The 22,239-nt window shown below is 47.3% G+C and overlaps 1 protein-coding gene across 6 annotated transcripts in view; it reads left to right on the forward strand.

Annotated features, from left to right (window-relative positions):
• Positions 1 to 22,239, forward strand: part of agtpbp1 (ATP/GTP binding carboxypeptidase 1) — a 410,793-nt gene that overhangs the window by 69,105 nt on the left and 319,449 nt on the right. The window lies entirely within an intron of this gene.

Genomic DNA, 22,239 nt, shown 5'->3' on the forward strand with positions numbered 1-22,239 from the left:
GGTGGTCAGCCCAGGTATAACAGCGCGACAAGAGGCGACCTCGTATCGTGATACAACAGTGATAACGGTGATAACAATACAACAGTGATAACTATAGTGTAACGATAAAAGTGGTTTACCACATTCACCCCTTGTTTAGATTTGAGTCCGGCGGGGTGAAGTGTACTACCAGTTCTGGTATGTCAGTCTGTCCGGAGGCCTCGTAAGCCTCTCCGATCGTCGCAGCGGCGGTGCTGCATTATCCGGTGTTAGTGCTGGTGTCTGCGTGGTCGGCGAAGGCTCGTGGGGTTCCGGCATGCCGTCTACCTGGGCTGGAATTGGGGGGGTGGTGGGGGGGGGTAAAGGTGGTGTCTCCGGAGTGCCCGAGGGTGCGAGGTCTCGTAAGGAGACAGTGTCCTCCCGCCCGTCTGGGTAAGCCACGTAGGCGTACTGGGGGTTGGCGTGCAGGAGGTTCACCCTTTCGACCAGGGGGTCTGTTTTATGGGCCCTCACGTGCTTTCGCAGCAAGACGGGCCCCGGAGAGGTCAGCCAGGTTGGTAGAGTGGTTCCCGTAGTCGACTTCCTGGGGAAAACAAACATTCGTTCATGGGGGGTGGCGTTAACGGCAGTGCAAAGTAGTGACCGGATGGAGTGCAGCGCTGTCGGGAGGACTTCCTGCCAGCGGGAGGTTGGGAGGCCCTTAGACTTTAAGGCTAAGAGGACGGCCTTCCATACCGTCGCGTTCTCTCTTTCCACCTGGCCGTTCCCTTGGGGGTTGTAGCTGGTGGTCCTACTTGCTGCAATACCTCTCGCTAGTAGGAACTGACGGAGTTCCTCGCTCATGAAAGAGGAGCCCCGGTCACTATGTATATAGTTTGGGAACCCGAACAAGGCGAAGAGGTCGTTCAGGCATTTAATGACCGTGGTACTGGTCATGTCTGGGCAGGGGAAGGCAAAGGGGAAACGGGAGTACTCATCAACAATGTTGAGGAAGTACACATTACGGTCAGAGGACGGGAGGGGCCCCTTAAAGTCGATGCTCAGGCGCTCGAAGGGGCGGGTGGCCTTGATCAGGCTTGCTCTGTCCGGCCTAAAGAAGTGCGGTTTGCACTCGGCACAGGTCTGGCAGTTCCTGGTTATGGTCCTGACCTCCTCGATGGAGTAGGGCAGGTTGCGGGCCTTAATGAAGTGGTAAAGTCTGGTGACCCCGGGGTGGCAGAGGTCGTTGTGGAGGGTCTGAAGTCTATCACTTTGCGCGCTGGCGCATGTAATTCGTGACAGAGCATCGGGGGGTTCGTTCAGCTTACCTGGCCGGTACAAGATATCATAATCGTAGGTGGAGGGCTCGATTCTCCACCTCAAGATCTTGTCATTCTTGATTTTGCCCCTCAGCTTGTTATTAAACATAAAAGCGACCGAACGTTGGTCGGTAAGGAGGGTAAATCGTTTGCCTGCCAGGTAGTGCCTCCAGCGTCGTACCGCCTCCACAATCGCCTGGGCCTCCTTCTCGACCGACGAGTGTCGGATCTCAGGGCCCTGTAGGGTCCTTGAGAAGAAGGCCACCGGTCTCCCCTCCTGGTTAAGGGTGGCGGCTAGGGCGAAGTCGGATGCATCGCTCTCGACTTGGAAGGGGATGGACTCATCCACTGCGTGCATAGTGGCCTTGGCAATGTCTCCCTTAATGAGGGAGAAGGCTGCGCACGCTTCCTCCGTAAGGGGGAAGGATGTGGACTTCATGAGGGGTCTGGCTTTGTCCGCATAATTGGGCACCCATTGGGCATAGTAGGCGAAGAGCCCCAGGGTTCTCTTAAGTGCCTTAGGGCAGTGGGGGAGGGGTAGCTCCATGAGGGGGCGCATTCTTTCGGGGTCGGGGCCGATGAGTCCGTTCTCTACTACACAGCCAAGGATGGCAAGGCGCGAGGTGTTAAACACACATTTCTCCTTATTGTAGGTGAGGTTCAGCCGTTGGGCTGTACGGAGGAATTTCTCCAGATTCACGTCGTGGTCCTGCCGGTCGCGGCCGCAGATGGTGACGTTATCTAGGTAGGGGAATGTGGCCTGCAGTCTGTTCTGGTCAACCATCCGGTCCATCTCCCTTTGGAAGACCGAGACCCCGTTGGTGACACCGAAGGGGACCCTAAGGAAGTGGTATAGGCGCCCATTCGCCTCGAAGGCGGTGTACTGGCGGTCCTCGGGGTGGATAGGGAGTTGGTGGTAGGCCGACTTAAGGTCGATGGTCGAGAATACGCGGTATTGTGCAATCTGATTGACCATGTCAGATATGCGGGGAAGGGGGTATACGTCCAGCTGGGTGTATCTGTTTATGGTCTGGCTGTAGTCGATGACCAGGCGATTTTTATCGCCGGTCTTAACGACCACGACCTGGGCACGCCAGGGGCTGTTGCTCCCCTCGATGATGCCCTCCTTCAGGAGACGCTGCACCTCAGAGCTAATGAAAGCTCTGTCCCCAGCGCTGTACCGCCTGCTCTTGGTAGCGACGGGTTTGCAGTCGGGGGTGAGGTTAGCGAACAGGGAAGGTGGCGGCACCTTGAGGGTGGATAGGCTGCAGGTGTTACGCGGTGGGCGGTTTAACCTTCGCTGGTTGTCGACTGTGAGTGGGGGGAGGGGTCCACCGTATGCTAGGGTTACACTTTGGAGGTGGGATTGGAAGTCCAGCCCTAGTAGGACGGCAGCGCAGAGCTGGGGGAGGACGAGGAGTTTAAAGTTTTTATACTCTGTACCCTTAACCGACAAGGTCACAGCACAGTAGCCGCTAATGTCCGTGGCGTGGGACCTCGATGCCATCGAGATTCGGTTGCGCGTTGGCAGGACAGGGAGGGAGTAGTGGCTCACCGTGTCTGGGTGGATGAAGCTCTCCGTGCTTCCGCTGTCGAACAGGCAGGTCGTGGCGTGGCCGTTTACTTTGATGTCCATCATCGACTTGGACAGGTGGTGTGGGCGGGCTTGATCCAGAGTGACGGAGGCTAGCGTGTAGGTAAGCGAGTCGTTGTCGTCTGCGGGCGAGGCGGTCGTCGGGTCCGGGGGCCCGGTGGCAGTCGGGCGTGGTGGGTAAAATGGCGTCTCCCACGAGGTAGGACAAAATGGCGGAGAAGATGGCTGCCCCCATAACTCACATGAGGCACTATTGGGGTCGGTTGCCTTGATCAAAGATGGCCGCCCCCATGACTCACGTGTGGGGATACTGGCCTCAGTTGCCGTGAAAGAAGATGGCCGCCCCCACAGTTCGCATGAGGCACTGCTGGCCTCTGAAGATCCGCTCCTGCAGGCCTTAGAGAAATGGCCTTTCTTCCTGCAGGTTGTGCAGGTAGAGTTCCTGGCTGGGCAGCGCGACCTCGGGTGCTTCTCCTGGCCGCAAAAGAAGCAGCCGGCGGCCCGATCGCGGGTGCCCGATGTCGGAGCCGGTACCGGGGGTGGCGGGCCCGGTCGGGTCCGGGACGCCGACGCTGAGGTAGGTCCCGGGGGCGGCGCTGCGAAGGGTATTGCGGTAGGGGTCGGGCCCGAGTCCCAGGGTCGCGAGCAGTACCTGGAAAACGCCTCCTGGTCCTGATGGGCCACCTCCAGGGAGAGAGCGAGGGCTTCAGCTTTGTCCAGGTCGAGGTCTTTAGCTTCAAGCAGTCTTTGCCGTGAGTAGTCGGACCGTAGGCCTTTCACAAAGGCATCGCGGATATTATCTTCCGTATTTTCAACAGCCGTCACCGCTTTAAAGTCACAGTTCCTGCCGAGTGCTCTTAGCGCCCGTAAAAATTCAGCTACAGACTCTCCTGGCTGTTGCGGGCGGGATCTTAGGAGGTGCCTGGTGTACATGTAATTTACCGGGCTGCGGTACTGCTGTTTCAGTAGGTTGATAGCGGCCTCGTACGTAGTCGTGTCCTGTATGAGTGCGTATACTCTCGGGCTCGCTTGGGCGTTCAGAAGTCTTAGTTTGGATCTCTGCGGGGCGCCGGATTCTTCCAGGTAGGATTCGAAGCAGTCCAGCCAGTGTTTGAAGTTGAGGGCTGCGTTTGCTGCCTGTGGGTTTAGATCCAGGTACGGTGGTTTGAGGGCTTGCAGCCAAGCCGGCTGGTGTGGCTGTGCTTCTGGGAGGGCTTCTGGCTGGCCAGTAGTAGACATCTTTAAAATTTAGTCAATAAAATTGATATACCTATCAATTCGTCCAATAAAAAGCGACGAGTTAGGAACGTAACTAAAGGTTTTTATTGACTAAATAACAGAGCCCACCCTCGTGGGTGATCGGGTCCAACAAGGAGGAATACCAGCCAGTCGACTACCTTTATACCTGGGCAGGTAGGTGGAGCCATGGGCGGAGTCGGAGGTGGTCAGCCCAGGTATAACAGCGCGACAAGAGGCGACCTCGTATCGTGATACAACAGTGATAACGGTGATAACAATACAACAGTGATAACTATAGTGTAACGATAAAAGTGGTTTACCACACACTGATATACACACAATAAATACCCACCACAGTGTCTGTGCTGTAGGTTAGGACATGTGTGGAAGAAAGCGAGTGACATCTTAGTCACTGTACTCTATAGTATGTAAAATATTTCCATGAGCGGGCCAACCTGATGAAGTTTTCAATGAGTTACAGGTTCCTCCTCAAATGGATCAAATTTTAAGTTGTACTACTCCATATGTAGTACTGCAAGTATACTACAACTCTATCGGTGTTTAACCTTCCTTGCATTTTCATAATTATTAACTTGCTATATGAGGACCAAATCTCTTGTTAATTTTTGCTCATCTGTGTTCCTTTGGTCAATGATAACAGTTATTACAGGACAATAAATTGTAACATAAATAGATTACATAGAATTACAACAAAGAAACAGACTTTTTGGCCCAATCAGTCCATGTTATCCTTCACACGAGAGCTGTAAGTTTGGTGTTCAGATTTTCTTGTTGCATTACCTAGCTGAGGCTCTGCTATGGCCTGGGATGGGTTTAAAGGTTTTCTAGTACTTTTTTAAAATTTATTTGTGAGTTACAAACTCCTTTATTCTAGTTATTTGCTGCCTTTTTCCTGTGGTTTTCCCAGAGCATGTCTGCACTCAGATTGACGAGGCAAGCAGACAATTATTTCTTTTTGAAATAAATTAAGAATTATGTAATGGACCATTTATTTGTCATATCTACACGTATTTCTTGTCTACAAAACGTTGCATCCTGTTAACACACACTTATCACACTTTTGTGTGAATTCTTACCATTATAAATTCCTATGTCGGCATTTATGAAGTAAATCGACTGTGCACATTTGCCACCTGTAATTGCACACTCTGGCCACTGGGTGACTTTGCCCCACATATCACTCAAAATGCTTTTTGAAATGTTTCCTTCCACCAGTTTTTCCTCAGTAACAAATTTCTGTTGTTCAAAATAGGATTTAAACAAGATAAAAAAATACGTATTTCACAATAACATGATTTGATTTATCATTTGTGTCTTTCAATGCCTTCATTAAAGTTTTTACTTGAAAGCCTAAACATCTCTCAAGCATGGGCTTGGACCAGATATTTTTGCCCAGCGCTGTGTTGCTGTGAGCTGAATGTGGATTGTGCAGTTTGTGCCTCTGCAGTGAAACTCATTTCCCAGGATGCATCAGTACCATTCAGCCAGCTGTTCTGATGGACTAGTTTTCTATAGCTTTCAGCACTTTCTGCTTAGTTTAAAACAATATATGTTTCACAAAGCTTTATTGAATTTTATATTTAGTATTTTTAGAGAGGGTGCGTGTGTGTGCGTGTGTGTGTGTGTGAGAGAGAGGAAGGAAAACAAATTATAGTATACGGACTAAAAACTTGTTATGGCCTTTGTTTTGTGTTCTATAAACTTTAGAAAGTGTATTATGTTGAGCAGAAGAGAGATTGGAGTAAGGGATTGTCAGAGGATGTGAGAGGGATGAGGGAGAGATGAGTCTCAAAAAAACACTAGTTGAATTTTGAAGCCAACTCTATCTCACTTGTGTTTTGTTGAGTATTAGAAAAGGTAAATGCTAATTTCTTACACTTGGGCAGATTTTCTAATTTCTAACATCTGTGAGACATAGGCAGAAGGATAGATGCAAATAGGCAGGCTTTCCTCGGTTCAATTTGATTTTTAGTAAATTGAATTTTGGAAACAAACAAAGCATTTTTCAGGGAGGGGAGGAGGGAAACAGAGAATGAGGGGCCTCTGGCCACCCAATTTTGGAGGGAGTCGTTCGAGCATTAAGCATGAGGTGAGTGACCATGAAGCAAAAGGGAAGGGAGGATGTAGGCGTTGACCAAGTAGTTCAAGGAATAGTGGTAGGTGTAATGATGGGAGTAAGGGTGTTGGGGGAAGTATAAGTGATTGGTGTAATGATATCAGCAAATAGTGATGGTATTTGCCTGTTTGATTATGATGCCTTACCAGCATATTTGCCTGTTTGATTATTTATGCCTTACCAGCAGAGGGCATGTGAGAGAGGCAGAGTTTAGTTTTAGTTTCGGTTTTAGATGGATCTTTAAGATGGTGTCTCCTGTAATGCTGTTAACTGAGTTGAACATACTTTAGATAAAAAGACAAGCTCTTTCATGAATGTGTCATCATTGAACCCACATACAAATCAATACAATTGGTGAAAGGGTTGGGAGGGGAGCTACTGAGTGTCAACCCCAATGCATCTGTTGATACCACGCCATGTCACCACCACCTTCCACATGAAAGAAAAGAGTAAGTCATGGAGAGAAGTGAAAGAGAGCAAATAGGGAAGCAAAAAAAAAGAGAGAGAGAAGGGAAGACAAAGAGTGAGCAATAGATCTATGAAGACAGCAGAGACAAGCAAGTACCATATAAGTTTTACATCACAGAAGGAGTGCATTCGGCCCATCGTGTCCATACCAGCTCTTTCCAAGAGCAATTCAAAACTAATCCCACTACTCCGGGTTCTTCCTATACCACTGTATTTTCCTCTGCTTCAAATATATATATAATTTTCCCTTAAAAGATGGAATGGTCCCTCCTCAACCACTCCCTGTGACAAAGCATTCCATGCTCCGACTGCATTCAGTGTAAATACATTTTTCCTAACCCCACTCTCTTAGTCAAAGTTTAAAATTGATGACCTCCTCGTCATTGTCTCCCAAACCAAAGGAAATAGTCTTTCCCTCTTCAATCAAAACTTCATAATTTTAAAAAACCTCTTATTAAATCTCATTTTAGCCTTCGCTACTCTAGTGTAAACAGTCCTAACATAGGAAGAGCAGTAGGCCATTCAGCTCCTCGAGCCTGTTCCTCCATTCACTTAGATCATGATCTGTATCTTAACTCCGTCGACCCGCCTTGGTTGTGTAACCCTTAATATCCTTGCCTAACAAAAATCTATCATTTTCAGTTGACCTAGCTGCAACAGCTTTTCGGGGAGAGAGTTCCAGATTTCCATTACCCATTGTGGGAAGAAGTAATTTCTGACATCACCCCTGAACAGCCTAGCTCTAATATTATTATGCCCCCTTGTCCTGGAATCCCTCTCTTCATAACTATAGTTTCCCATCCTTGATATCATACTGCTTGTTCTCTATACCTTTAATGTGCTTTCTATAATGTGGCACCCAAAACTGCATACAGTACTTTAACTCTGCCCTGAGCAATATTGATACAAATGTACAATTCTTTACACGTTTTGCTGTGCCCCGTTTATAAAGTGCAAAATGCTGCTGGCCTTTTTTGTGACTTTAACTACCTGTACACTCATTTTAAAGGAATTATGTCCTTGAACTTCTAGCTCTCTCTGTTTATCCACCTCCTTTAGCATCTTTTCATTGAGTGTATAATCCCATTCCTTGTTTTTATCAAAAAATGTTACCTCACACTTATTCACAGTAAATTGCATCTACCACCTGTCTGTCCATTCTGCTAACATGTGTCTCTCCTCCTGTAGTCTTCTACAGTCCTCCACACTGTTTACCAAAGCCCCTACTTCAGCATCAACAGCAAATTTTGATAGTGTTTCCTGTGCCGAACTCCAAGTCATCTATGTACAGTATACCAAGAACAAAGGAGGACCTAGCACTGACCCCCGCGATGCATCACTTCCAACCTTGCTCCAATCCGAGCAGCACCCATTTAATCTCACTCGCTTGTCTGTCAACCAATTTTCCATCCATGTTGCTAAAATTCCCCATATGATATGCCAGGTATGTCTAATCAACAAAAAAACAGGATAAATCTAACTTGGGCAATTACTATCCTATCAGCCTCTTCCCAATCATCAGTAAAGTGATTGAAGGATTAATCAATAGTGCCATCAAGCAATACGTACTCACCGACACTCGGTTTGCGTTCCACCAGAATCGCGGATCTCCTGACCTCATCACAGCCTTGATCCAGGCATGGAAGGAAGAGCTCAATACCAGAGGAGAGGCGAGAATAGCTGCCTTCAATATCAAGGCCACATTTGACTGGGGGTCAAAGGGAAAACCCTCCAGTGGCTAGAATCATAACTGATGCAAAGGAAGATGTTTGTGGTTGTCAGAGGCCTGTCATCATCCTCGGCCCACATCTTCATCTGCTTCATCAATCGCCTTCTCTCCATTACAAGGTCAGGAGTGGGCCTGTTCTCTGATGATTCTGCAGTATTCAATGCCATTCACAACTTTTCCAATAATGAAGCAACCCATGCCAATTTACAGCAGGACTTCGATAACATCCAGGCTTGAACTGCTAAGTGCCAGGTAACATTCAGGCACATAAATGCCAGGTTATGACCATCTTAAACAAGAGACAGCCCAGCCATCTCCCCATAACCTTCAATGGCATCACCATCATCAATATTTGGTGTCACCATTCAACAGAAGCTGAACTGGATCAGCCAAATCAACAACGTGGCTACAAGAGCAGGACAGAGACTGGATACTCTGATGAGTGGCTCACCTAACCCCTCAAAATCCCTCCACCATCTACAAGGCTCAAGTCAGGAGTGTGATAGAATACTCACCACTTATCAGGATGGGTGCAGCCACAACATTCAATAAGCTCAACACCACCCAGGATAGAGCTGTTCATTTGATTGATGCCACTACCACTGGATTCAATATTGATCCTCTCCATCATTGGTGCAGTGTGGCTGCAGTATATACATTCTACAGGATGCACGACAGCAACTCGCCAACATTATTTCAACAGCACCTACTTCCTCTGTGACCTCTACCATTGAGAATAACAAAAACGGTAATGTGGAAACACCCTTCACCTCCAGGTTCCCCTCTGTATTATACACCATCTTAACTTGGACATGTATCACCATTTGTTCATCGTCGTTTGGTCAATATCCTGGGATGCCCTGTCTAACACTATTGTGGGTGCATTATCATTGTTTGCTAACCTTTCTGCCCAGTTAATTTGGACTCTATCTCTTTTTCCCCAGTTCAGAACCCTTGTCTTTAACATCGAAACATAGAAGATAGGAGAAGGAGTAGGCCATTTGGCCCCTCGAGCCTGCTCCGCCATTCAATGCGATCACGGCTGATCATCCAAATTCAGTACCCGGTCCCTGCTTTCTCCCCATACCCCTTGATCCCTTTAGCCTTAAGAAATATATCCAACTCCTTCTTGAATATATTTAATGAACTGGCCTCCGCCGCCTTCTGTGGTAGAGAGTTCCACAGGTTCACCACTCTGGGTGAAGAAATTCCTCCTCATTTCTGTCTTAAATGGCCTACCCTTTATCCTTAGACTGTGTCCCCTGGTTCTGGACTCCCCGACCATCGGGAACATCCTTCCTGCATCTAGTCTGTCCAGTCCTGTCAGAATTTTATAAGTTTCAATGAGATCACCTCTCATTCTTCTAAACTCCAGCGACTACAAGTCCAATCGACCCAATCTCTCTTCAGACGTCATTCCTGCCATCCCAGGTATCAGCCTGGTGACTCTTCGTTGAACTCCTTCCACGGCAAGAACATCCTTCCTCAGATAAGGTGACCAAAACTGCACACAATACTCAAGATGTGGTCTCACCAAGGCCCTGTACAACTGCAGCAAGACATCCTTGTTCCTGTACTCAAACCCTCTCGCTACGAAGGCCAACATACCATTTGCCTTCTTAACCGCCTGCTGCACCTGCATGCTTACCTTCAGCGACTGGTGCACAAGGACACCCAGGTCTCGTTGCACTTCCCCTTCTCCCAATCTATTGCCATTTAGATAATAATCTGCCTTCCTGTTTTTGCCACCAAAGTGGATAACCTCACATTTATCCACATTATATTGCATCTGCCATGTTTCTGCCCAATCACGGTGGCATAGTGGTTAGCACTGTTGCCTCACAGCGCCAGGGACCCGGGTTCAAATCCGGCCTCGGGCGACTATCTGTGTGGAGTTTGCACATTCTCCCCGTGTTTGCGTGGGTTTCCTCCGGGTGCTCCGGTTTCCTCCCACAGTCCAAAGATGTGCGGGTTAGGTTGATTGGCTATGATAAATTGACCCTTAGTGTTCGGGGGATTAAATACGTGGGGATAGGGTGGGATATGTGTTGGTGTAGGGGTTACGGGGATCGGGTGGGATATGTGTCGGTGCAGGCTCGATGGGCCGAAATGGCCTCTGTCTGCACTGTGGGGTTTCTGTGATTCTGTGAATCACCCAACATGTCCAAATCATCCTGGAGTTTCTCGACATCCTCCTCACAGCACACACGCCCACCCAGCTTTGTGTCGTCTGCAAATTTGGAGATATTACATCTAGTTCCCTCGTCCAGATCATTTATATATATATATATATATTGTGAATAGCTGGGGTCCAAGGACCGATCCCTGCGGTACCCCACTAGTCACTGCCTGCCATTCGGAAAAAGACCCGTTTATTCCAACTCTTTGCTTTCTGTCTGCCAACCAGTTTTCTATCCAAGTCAATATCTTGCCCCCAATCCCATGTGCCTTAACTTTACACGCTAATCTCCTATGCGGGACCTTATCGAAGGCCTTCTGAAAGTCCAGATACACCACATCCACTGGTTCTCCCTTATCTATTTTACCAGTTACATTCTCAAAAAATTCCAGTAGATTAGTCAAGCACGATTTACCTTTTGTGAATCCATGTTGACTTTGTCCGATCCTGTCACTGTTTTCCAATGCTCTGCTATTATATCTTTTATAATGGACTCTAGCATTTTCCCCACTACCGATGTCAGGCTTACCGGTCTGTAATTCCCCGTTTTCTCTCTACCACCTTTTTTGAATAGTGGGGTAACATTAGCTACCCTCCAATCCATGGGTACTGTTCCAGATTCCATTGAATGTTGGAAGATGATCAGCAATGCATCTACTATTTCTAGGGCCACTTCCTTAAGTACCCTAGGATGTAGATTATCAGGCTCTGGGGATTTATCGGCCTTCAGTCCCATCAATTTCCCTAACACCATTTCCCTACAAATACTGATTTCTTTCAGTTCCACCCTTTCATCAGATCCTATGTTCCCCAGCATCTCTGGGAGGTTATTTGTGTCCTCCATTGTGAAGACAGAACCAAAATATGTATTTATTTGGTCTGCCATTTCTTTGTTCCCCATTATAAATTCCCCTGATTCTGACTGCAAGGGACCTATGCTTGACTTCACCAATCTTTTTCTCTTCACATATCTATAAAAGCTTTTACAGTCAGTTTTTATGTTCCCTGAAAGCTTACACTCATATTCTATTTTCCCCCTCTTAATTAATCCCTTTGTCCTCCTTTGTTGAATCCTAAACTGCTCCCAATCCTCAGGATTATTGCTTTTTCTGGCCAATTTATATGTCCTCTCCTTGGATCTTATGCTATCCCTAATTTCCCTTGTTAGCCACGGTTGAGTCACCTTTTTTGTTTTATTTTTATGCCAAACTGGGATGAACAAATTCTGTATTTCATCCATGCGGTCTTTTAATGTTTGCCATTGCCTATCCACCGTCAACCCTTTGAGTGACATTCCCCAATCAATCCTACCCAACTCGCGCCTCAGACCATCGTAGTTTCCTTTATTTAAATTTAGGACCCTAGTCTCTGAGTCAACTACTTCATTCTCCATCTTAATGAAGAATTCGATCATATTATGATCGCTCCGACCCAAGGGGCCTCGTACAACAAGATTGCTAATTAATCCTTTCTCGTTACATAATGCCCAGTCTAAGATGGCCTGATCTCTGGTTGGTTCCTCGACATATTGGTCCAGGAAACCATCCCATAAACACTCCAGGAATTCCTCCTCCACAGTATTGTTACTAATTTGGTTAGCCCAATCTATATGTAGATTAAAGTCACCCATGATAACTGCTGTGCCCTTATTGCACGCTTCTTTAATTTCCCTTTTAATGCCATCCCCAACCTCCGCCTTACTGTTTGGAGGTCAATATACCACTCCCACTAACGTTTTCTGCCCCTTGGTATTTCTCAATTCTACCCATGCAGATTCCACATCACCAGAGTTAATATCCTTCCTTACAATTGTGTTAATCCCTTCTTTAACCAGTAATGCTACCCCTCCTCCCTTTCCTTTTTGCCTATCTTTCCTGAATATCGAATACCCCTGGATGTTGAGTTCCCAGCCTTGGCCATCTTTGAGCCACATTTCAGTAATCCCAACCAAATCATATTCGTTTACCTCTATTTGCGCAGCCAATTCATCCACCTTATTACGAATGCTCCTCGCATTAAGACACAAAGCCTTCAGCCTTGTTTTTTTTAATTATTAGAATTATTATTTACTGTGGCCATGTTTGATTTAAACTGTTGATTTCTCTGACTGCCACTTTTGTTTTTCTCCTTCCTACCTTTTGCTTTTATCCTTATTTCCCTTTCCTCTGTCTCCCTGCTCAGGTTCCCAACCCCCTGCCATTTTAGTTTAAATCCTCCCCCAGAGCACTAGCAAACACTCCCCCTAGGACATCGGTTCCAGCCCTGCCCAGGTGCAAACCGTCTGGTTTGAACTGGTCCCACTTCCCCCAGAACCGGTTCCAATGTCTCAGGAACTTGAATCCCTCCCCGTTGCACCATTCCTCTAGCCACGTATTCATCTGAAATATCCTTCTATTTCTACTCTGACTAGCACGTGGCATTGGTAGCAATCCTGAGATTACTACCTTTTGAGGTCCTATTTTTTAATTTACCTCCTAACTCCCTATATTCAGCTTTTAGGACCTCATCCCAGTTTTTACCTATATCGTTGGTGCCTATATGCACCACGACAACTGGCTGTTCACCGTCCCCTTCCAAGATGCTCTGCAGCCGCTCTGAGACATCCTTGATCCTTGCACCAGGGAGGCAACACACCATCCTGGAGTCTCATTTGCGGCCGCAGAAATGCCTATCTATTCCCTTACTATAGAATCCCCTATTACTATAACTCTACCCCTCTTTTTCCTCCCGTCCTGTGCAGCAGAGCCACGCCTGGTGCCAGGAAGTTGGCTGCTGCTGCTTTCCTCTGATAAGCCATCCCCCCCAACAGTACTCAAAGTGGTGTATCTGTTTGAGAGGGGGATGTCCACAGGGGACCCCTGCACTACCTGCCTGCGCCTAGTACACTGCCTGTTGGCCACCCCTTCCCTTTCTGCCTGTCCAACCTCTACCTGCGGTGTGTCCAACTCTGTAAACGTGCTATTCACGACATCCCGAGCATCGTGAACGCTCCAGTATGCATCCAATCGCAGCCCCAGCGCCGCAATGCGGTCTGTCAGTAGCTGCAGCTGGATGCACTTTCTGCTTAACTCTTCATTATCCTTTTTTGTTTTTACTATGTTGTGGTCGCTTTCCCGGTTGTTCTCTTTCTCTCATCAGTTATTTCTCCCATTTCATTTCTCAAAACTAAATGAAGCAATGCTTTTTCCTAGTTGGACTAGAAGAACATTGATCTAGGAGGAAGTGTTGACTGAATTCTAAAAAACATTCCCTACGTATATTACCTTTATCCCACTCTGTCTCGGGATTGTTTCAATCATCCCATATTAATGCCCTGTTGTTCCACATCTATCTGAACTATCTGCAAATCTCCCTCTCTATCATCTCCACTGTTTAGCACACTGCAAATTGTACCATTTCTCTTTTTATTTATTAACTCTATCCATATGGATTCTGTCTTAATGTAACCCCACTGGTTCTAGTGCTGTGTTGGATTCTTTATTGGTACTGCCACCCACCTCTTTTATTCCCCTCTTCACCTCTCTCGAAAATGTTACATTAAGTTTCCAATCGTGTCCAAATCTAAGCCAAGTCTCTGTTAAAGCTACTGTATTGTGCATTTCCATTGCTGTTAATGCTTCTAAATCTCCAATCGTGACTCCACTTTTTTGACAAGCTTACTCCTCTGAATTCCTCCTCTTTCTGATCGTTTTTTTTTTTACTTACTTGATTTCGTCAGAAGCAAGAGGAACAGAATGTCATTACAAACCTGTAGCTAGTGTCTGCCCTCCTACTTTATCCCTCTCCAACTCTCTCTCTCTCTCTCTATTGCATCCTATTCAAGAGCTCCTCATTGGAGGGCGAGAAGGCTGAGGTTTGGGAGTCCACCACCTGTCAGCAAGGTGGTCTTCTTGTTATGTGCTGTCTTGCCCTCGAAAAAGAAAGATGAAAGACCTAAATTATTTTGTCACGCTTGATATGCATTAAGATGCAGGTGTCTAGGGATGCCAACTCTAGTTTGATTTATTCCTGGAGATTTGATCATGTGACATTTTATCACATGGCATCCAATCACATGACACTGCTCATGTGATACTTAATCACATAACATTTGATCACATCACATTTGCCCACAGTTTGCAAATATTATTGCATTTACCTTGGTTGAGTGTCTGAGTATCACCAAGACCCGAATAAATTATTTGACTTTTTGTTTTATAGTGAGATGAATAACATCATTTATAAATTAAAGAACACAAAAGAATAGAAAGATTTAAGGATAAGTAATGTTTAACTAAAAAACGACTTCTATGATGTTTCTATAGTATCGTCTGCATTGAGAAACACCAAGTAAATACCACTGGTTAAACAAAAACATCATCGATATAAGTAACTGCTATCTAAAGTTTTTGCACGATGTTATGACTTTTTATAATACACCGAAAGTTATAAAAATAATAAATAAACCCAAAACCGAATCTAATTCAATTCACTGACTCCCACATCCCACCGGTGAAGGGAGGTGAGGCTCAGTCCTCTGGAAGAAGCTCGAAAGCTGCCTGACTCCCGGAACAAATCACATTACACAACAGCGTACATCACCGGCCGACATGAACTTTCCCTCTCTGTTTGTGTTTCTCTCTCCCTCCCTCCCCAGTTTGTGTTTCTCTCTCCCTCCCCAGTTTGTGTTTCTCTCTCCCTCCCCAGTTTGTGTTTCTCTCTCCCTCCCTCCCCAGTTTGTGTTTCTCTCTCCCTCCCTCCCCAGTTTGTGTTTCTCCCTCCCTCCCCAGTTTGTGTTTCTCCCTCCCTCCCCAGTTTGTGTTTCTCTCTCCCTCCCCAGTTTGTGTTTCTCCCTCCCTCCCCAGTTTGTGTTTCTCCCTCCCTCCCCAGTTTGTGTTTCTCCCTCCCTCCCCAGTTTGTGTTTCTCCCTCCCTCCCCAGTTTGTGTTTCTCCCTCTCTCCCCAGTTTGTGTTTCTCCCTCCCTCCCCAGTTTGTGTTTCTCCCTCCCTCCCCAGTTTGTGTTTCTCCCTCCCTCCCCAGTTTGTGTTTCTCCCTCCCTCCCCAGTTTGTGTTTCTCCCTCCCTCCCCAGTTTGTGTTTCTCCCTCCCTCCCCAGTTTGTGTTTCTCCCTCCCTCCCCAGTTTGTGTTTCTCCCTCCCTCCCCAGTTTGTGTTTCTCCCTCCCTCCCTCCCCAGTTTGTGTTTCTCCCTCCCTCCCTCCCCAGTTTGTGTTTCTCCCTCCCTCCCTCCCCAGTTTGTGTTTCTCCCTCCCTCCCTCCCCAGTTTGTGTTTCTCCCTCCCTCCCTCCCCAGTTTGTGTTTCTCCCTCCCTCCCTCCCCAGTTTGTGTTTCTCCCTCCCTCCCTCCCCAGTTTGTGTTTCTCCCTCCCTCCCTCCCCAGTTTGTGTTTCTCCCTCCCTCCCTCCCCAGTTTGTGTTTCTCCCTCCCTCCCTCCCCAGTTTGTGTTTCTCCCTCCCTCCCTCCCCAGTTTGTGTTTCTCCCTCCCTCCCTCCCCAGTTTGTGTTTCTCCCTCCCTCCCTCCCCAGTTTGTGTTTCTCCCTCCCTCCCTCCCCAGTTTGTGTTTCTCCCTCCCTCCCCAGTTTGTGTTTCTCCCTCCCTCCCTCCCCAGTTTGTGTTTCTCCCTCCCTCCCTCCCCAGTTTGTGTTTCTCCCTCCCTCCCTCCCCAGTTTGTGTTTCTCCCTCCCTCCCTCCCCAGTTTGTGTTTCTCCCTCCCTCCCTCCCCAGTTTGTGTTTCTCGCGCTCTCTCCCTCCCCAGTTTGTGTTTCTCCCTCCCTCCCTCCCCAGTTTGTGTTTCTCCCTCCCTCCCTCCCCAGTTTGTGTTTCTCCCTCCCTCCCTCCCCAGTTTGTGTTTCTCCCTCCCTCCCTCCCCAGTTTGTGTTTCTCCCTCCCTCCCTCCCCAGTTTGTGTTTCTCCCTCCCTCCCCAGTTTGTGTTTCTCCCTCCCTCCCTCCCCAGTTTGTGTTTCTCCCTCCCTCCCTCCCTCCCCAGTTTGTGTTTCTCCCTCCCTCCCTCCCCAGTTTGTGTTTCTCCCTCCCTCCCTCCCCAGTTTGTGTTTCTCCCTCCCTCCCTCCCCAGTTTGTGTTTCTCCCTCCCTCCCTCCCCAGTTTGTGTTTCTCGCGCTCTCTCCCTCCCCAGTTTGTGTTTCTCCCTCCCTCCCCAGTTTGTGTTTCTCCCTCCCTCCCTCCCCAGTTTGTGTTTCTCCCTCCCTCCCTCCCCAGTTTGTGTTTCTCCCTCCCTCCCTCCCCAGTTTGTGTTTCTCCCTCCCTCCCTCCCCAGTTTGTGTTTCTCCCTCCCTCCCTCCCCAGTTTGTGTTTCTCCCTCCCTCCCCAGTTTGTGTTTCTCCCTCCCTCCCTCCCCAGTTTGTGTTTCTCCCTCCCTCCCTCCCCAGTTTGTGTTTCTCCCTCCCTCCCTCCCCAGTTTGTGTTTCTCCCTCCCTCCCTCCCCAGTTTGTGTTTCTCCCTCCCTCCCTCCCCAGTTTGTGTTTCTCCCTCCCCAGTTTGTGTTTCTCCCTCCCTCCCTCCCCAGTTTGTGTTTCTCGCGCTCTCTCCCTCCCCAGTTTGTGTTTCGCGCTCTCTCCCTCCCCAGTTTGTGTTTCGCGCTCTCTCCCTCCCTAGTTTTTTTTCTCTCTCTCTCTCTCTCTCTCTCTCTCTCTCTCTCTCCCTTCCCAGTTTGTGTTTCTCCCTCCATCCCACCCCCAGTTTGTTTCTCTCTCTCTCTTCCCTCTTCTCTTCCCCCGCCCCCCCCCCCCCCACACACACAGTTTCCTTCCCTCCACCAATTACTTTCTCCGGACTCTAAGGCAATTTTCCTTGGCCTCGATGCCGTAATCCTCACAATTGGCAATGAACCGGTGAGTTTTGAAAAGTGGGGATACCAGCAGGACTCGGACCATGCGGTTTGGTTGCAAGCCACGACAGCTAGGGTACTACACAAGCGCGAACTGTGTATACAAGGACTGCTTCTCCTGAGTCGCCAGCAGCAGCGCTTGGGAGACCAATTGCCCATTTTAGAGGTTGGGAACCCTAGTGCAGACCATAATGGGTCCAATAACATTCCCTGTCAGGCTTTTGGCAAGAGTGATTACATGTAAGTAAAGGAACACTTGCAGCTGAAGGCTAGGGTGTAAAGGGCACCTCGGCAACTTGTGGGTATTGTTGGTCAAGTTCTTCACGCACTTAAATCAGTGAGGGGTAGTTGGTTGTAAGTGGCAGGCATGTCTGGTACACTGCATTCTGGTTTGTATCTGGCTTATCTTGCCTAGCTTGATGTGGTAAGGTTATTTTAAACGTCTTGCAGCATTGAGTCAATGTGCATTGAATACCGGAGTTATTGTCTTGCCCTGATCTCCTGCAGGATTGCTTTTATATCAACATCTGTGAAACGGATAGCTGTATGTCCTGCAGCAGAGCTGTCTGACATTGTACAAACAATCCAGCTCCTGATTTGCAGCAAAACGTCTTATGATAATGCCTGCCGTTTTAAGAAACTGCAGGCCATTGAATCATGCAGCAACACATTATTTCCCACTGTAAAATTAGGATCACAGGCCACACACACATTACCCAAAGGGTTTTAGGAGTTGCAAGGCTTTTATTGAAGAGCAACAATTTTAAAGCATAATCAGATATTGCATATGGTTTAAGCTGAGTATAATAGACATACAACCCGTGACAGTAGAGAGCGATCTATGATTCCCGAATCGGAATGCCCTGTCCGGACGAATGGGGAGGCAGTACGGTGGTCTCGGATTGGGTGGATTCCTGCAGTCTGCTGCAGTGGTCACTTCCGTTGGGTCATCCCTCAAGTTGTTGGAGGTCTTAGGCCATCAGCCACCTCAGAGGCTAAACTTGACCAAGGTGTTAGGCCGTCGCCACCTTGGGGAAGCCTTCGCCCCTGACTGTCTGATTTCCTCTCTCGGTCCTCTATATTTATAGTTATTTCAGTGGGCTGGTAATCACCTGGTGTCAATCATTTGATCCCCATCCTATTGTCCAATTGTGAAGCGGGACGGCAGCCCTCGCCGTCCCTTTCTGCATGACTGACAAGGCCTCCCTCTTATCTTTCTGAGGAATGTTTTGCTATGTTTCTTTAAGGACATTTTATGACTTTTCGGCTCCATTTTTGTCTATTATCCCCCACCCTGTGTTGTTTTGCATTTTACGATTCCCTTATCACTTCTATTTGTCTTTTGATACTTGATATTCGACCTTGCTGGCATTTCTGCTATCCGTTCCCGGCTGCATGTTGTCAGTCTCTGTTCTAAGAATTAAAACCCATCTTTGAATCTAACGGCTATTTCTTACACCACCTCCGAAGAGGTAAGCTCCCGATGATGGATGTTTCTAATACCTGGAGCTCAAGCCTTTGAATGCCGTAGGACTAGTGCTGGAATGGTCAGACAGGCGGAAGTCCCATCCACCACACTTGGGTGGTGATCTTGCCACTGAGGAATACCTAAACTATAGGCCCGTAATTTACGGTCAGTGGCAAATCTACAAAAGCTGCCCACAGAGATCTCGCAATCTTTGTGGTGAGAACTTTAGCTTCCTCAACATGAAATTGATTGTAGCACTGTCAATAAGGGATTCCCAGCATAGAGCAGCAGTGATGTCATCAACCTGTCTAAGTAGCTAATCACATTGAAGAATTCTCACAGACAGCAAACTTGATTATCTGCACTTTTTAAACATGTTAGACAGCGAAATAAAGATTGGGACAAACACATGGAGTTAAGGTAGAAGCTGAAATATCATGAACAAACTTTTTTTTTAAATCGTGTAATTTTTATCATAATGGAGAAATTTCACATTCCACAAATATAAAATTAGTTCTCCAGGACCAAAACGGTTGTTTAGTAGTCAGTATGCTGTTCAAACCCCAGTTACACCTATTCCAACAACAACTTGTATTTATATCATGTCTTTAACATTGTAAAACCTCACAGGCACTTCAGAGTGTTATAAAACAAAATTTGATACTAGGGCAGGTGACCAAAAGCTTGGTCAAAGAGGTAGGTTTTAAGGAGCGTCTTAAAGGAGGAAAGAGCGGTAGAGAGGTGGAGAGGTTTAGGGAGGGAATTCCAGAGCTTAGGTGTTTGGCAGCTGAAGGCACGACCACCAGTGGTTGAGCGATTATAATTGGGAATGCTCAAGAGGTCAGAATTGGAAGAGCGCAGATATCTCTGAGGGTTGCTGGGCTGGAGGAGATTACAGAGATAGGAAGGGGTGAGGCCATGGAGCGATTTGAAAACAAGGATGAGAATTTTAAAATTGAGGCATTGCTTAACCGGGAGCCAATGTAGATCAGCGAGCACAGGGGTGATGGGTGACTGGAACTTGATGCGAGTTAGGACACGGGCAGCAGAGTTTTGGATGACCTCAAGTTTATGGAGGGTAGAACGTGGGAGGCCAGCCAGGAGTGCGTTGGAATAATCAAGTCTAGAGGTAACAAAGGCATGGATGAGGGTTTCAGCAACAGATGAGCTGAGGCAGGGGTGGAGTCGGGTGATGTTCTGGAGGTGGAAATAGGCGGTCTTAGTGATGGCGTGCCTATGTGGTCGGAAGCTCATCTCCGGCTCAAATATGACACCAAGGTTGCCAACAGTCTGGTTCAGCCTCAGCCAGTTGCCAGGGAGAGGGATGGAGTCGGTGGCTAGGGAACGGTGTTTGTGGTGGGGATCAAAGACAATGGCTTTGGTCTTCCCAATATTTAGTTGGAGGAAATTTCTGCTCATCCAGTACTGGATGTCGGACAAGCAGTCTGACAATTTAGAGACGGTGGTGGTGAGATAGAGCTGGGTGTCGTCAGTGTACATGTGGAAACTGACACACTGTTTTCAGATGATGTTGCCAAGGGGCAGCATGTAGATGAGGAATAGGAGGGGGGCAAATTATAGATCCTTGAGGGACACCAGAGGTAACGATGTAGGAGCGGGAAGAGAAGCCATTGCAGATGATTCTCTGGCTACAATTAGATTGAACCAGGCGAGTGCAGTCCCACCGAGCTGGACGACGGGTGAGAGGCGTTGGAGGAGGATGGTGTGGTCAACTGCGTCAAAGGCTGCAGGCAGGTCGAGAAGGACGAGGAGGGATGGTTTACCTTTGTCACAGGATGTCAGTTGTGACTTTGATGAGAGCCATTTTGGTACTGTGACAGGGGTGGAAACCTGATTGAAGGAATTCAAACATGGAGTTCCGGGAAAGATGGGCTCTGATTTGGGAGGCAACAGCATGTTCAAGGACTTTGGAGAGGAAAGGGAGGTTGGAGAGGGGGCGATAGTTTGCAAGGACTGAGGGATCAAGGGTTGGTGTTTTGAGGAGAGGGGTGATGACGGCAGATTTGAAGGAGAGGGCGACAGTACTTGAGGAGAGAGAACTGTTAACAGTATCAGCTAACCTGGGAGCTAGGAAGGGAAGTTGGGTGGTCAGCAGTTTAGTGGGAATAGGGTTGAGGGAGCAGGACAAGACAAGATGAGCTCGCAGAAAGCATGAGGGGAGATAGGAGAGAAACTAGAGAAAGATGTGAGTTCAGGGCTAGGGCAGGAGGCAACCTTAGAGGAAGTTTGGGCTGGGGGAAGGGAGGGAAGTGGCAGAGGCAGCTAACGGATGGTCTCAATGATAGTGACGAAGAAGGCTTAACATTTAATGGGGTGTTTAACAACAATATTGGCACAGAAAAGCTTAAGTGTTTTTCAGTTTAGCTGATTACACTGATTGCCAGCTAGGGGGGGGTGGGTAGGGGTGGGGAGTGCAGCTTGTGTCTGAGCAATGAATGACTGACCACATCTTCAGGATTTCTGCATTTGCTGTGCTACATGCTGATAGTTCGCTGTCATTACCCACCGCAAAATCTGGGCTATTGTTTCTCTAACACCAAAGAGTATATCAGTGTGTCCAAGAAGATACACTGTGTTCAGTCTACTTGCTAGAATTAGTGGTCTGTGAGGATGCTTTCTGTGATGCCAGAACTCTGAATTATAGATATGTCATGCTTTGGTTTCAGTTGGGTGTATTTCCAATGGACGTTATTTTTTCTTTTCGATTACGCCTCTATGAAGCACCTTGGGATGATTTTCTACATTAGCTACACTGTATAAATACAAGTTGCTGTAGTTGAAAAGGAGAAATTGTGCTAATAGTTGTGTGCAACTCCTGACATCAGATGTTGTTGCCTTATACCGAAAGTAGCAAACCACAAAATCATTTTTTATGAGCTATGAGAATATCAGTCAGATATCCAATTTTTTTCCCAATGAATGTAGAACTGGTTCTAGTTATCCAAAAGGATGAATTTTTTGAATTTACAGTTTTTGAAATGTATAAAAACTACCAGCACAGATTTTCAAATGGACCTACAGCTCTGTGTTGGTAAATCTGAAATCTATCTTAATTGCACCATCTTCACATAGCTTTTAGTTTTGAAGATTTTTAAATTTAAAAATTGAAATTTATTCATGGCAAAGAAAGTAGATGCTTTTAAACGCCACTTAGTGCAATATAAATAACTAGCTATGTGTTGCATATCTACACATTTCATACATACTAGTGAGCAAATATTGGTGCACAGCACATGACTTTTGACATCTCATTCAGAATTAAATTGCTGGTCACTCAAATGTAGAA

Source organism: Somniosus microcephalus, chromosome 1, assembly GCF_052327205.1.
Source record: "Somniosus microcephalus isolate GS21.2 chromosome 1, FLI_Smic_1.0, whole genome shotgun sequence".
NCBI classification, from domain to species: Eukaryota; Metazoa; Chordata; class Chondrichthyes; order Squaliformes; family Somniosidae; genus Somniosus; species Somniosus microcephalus.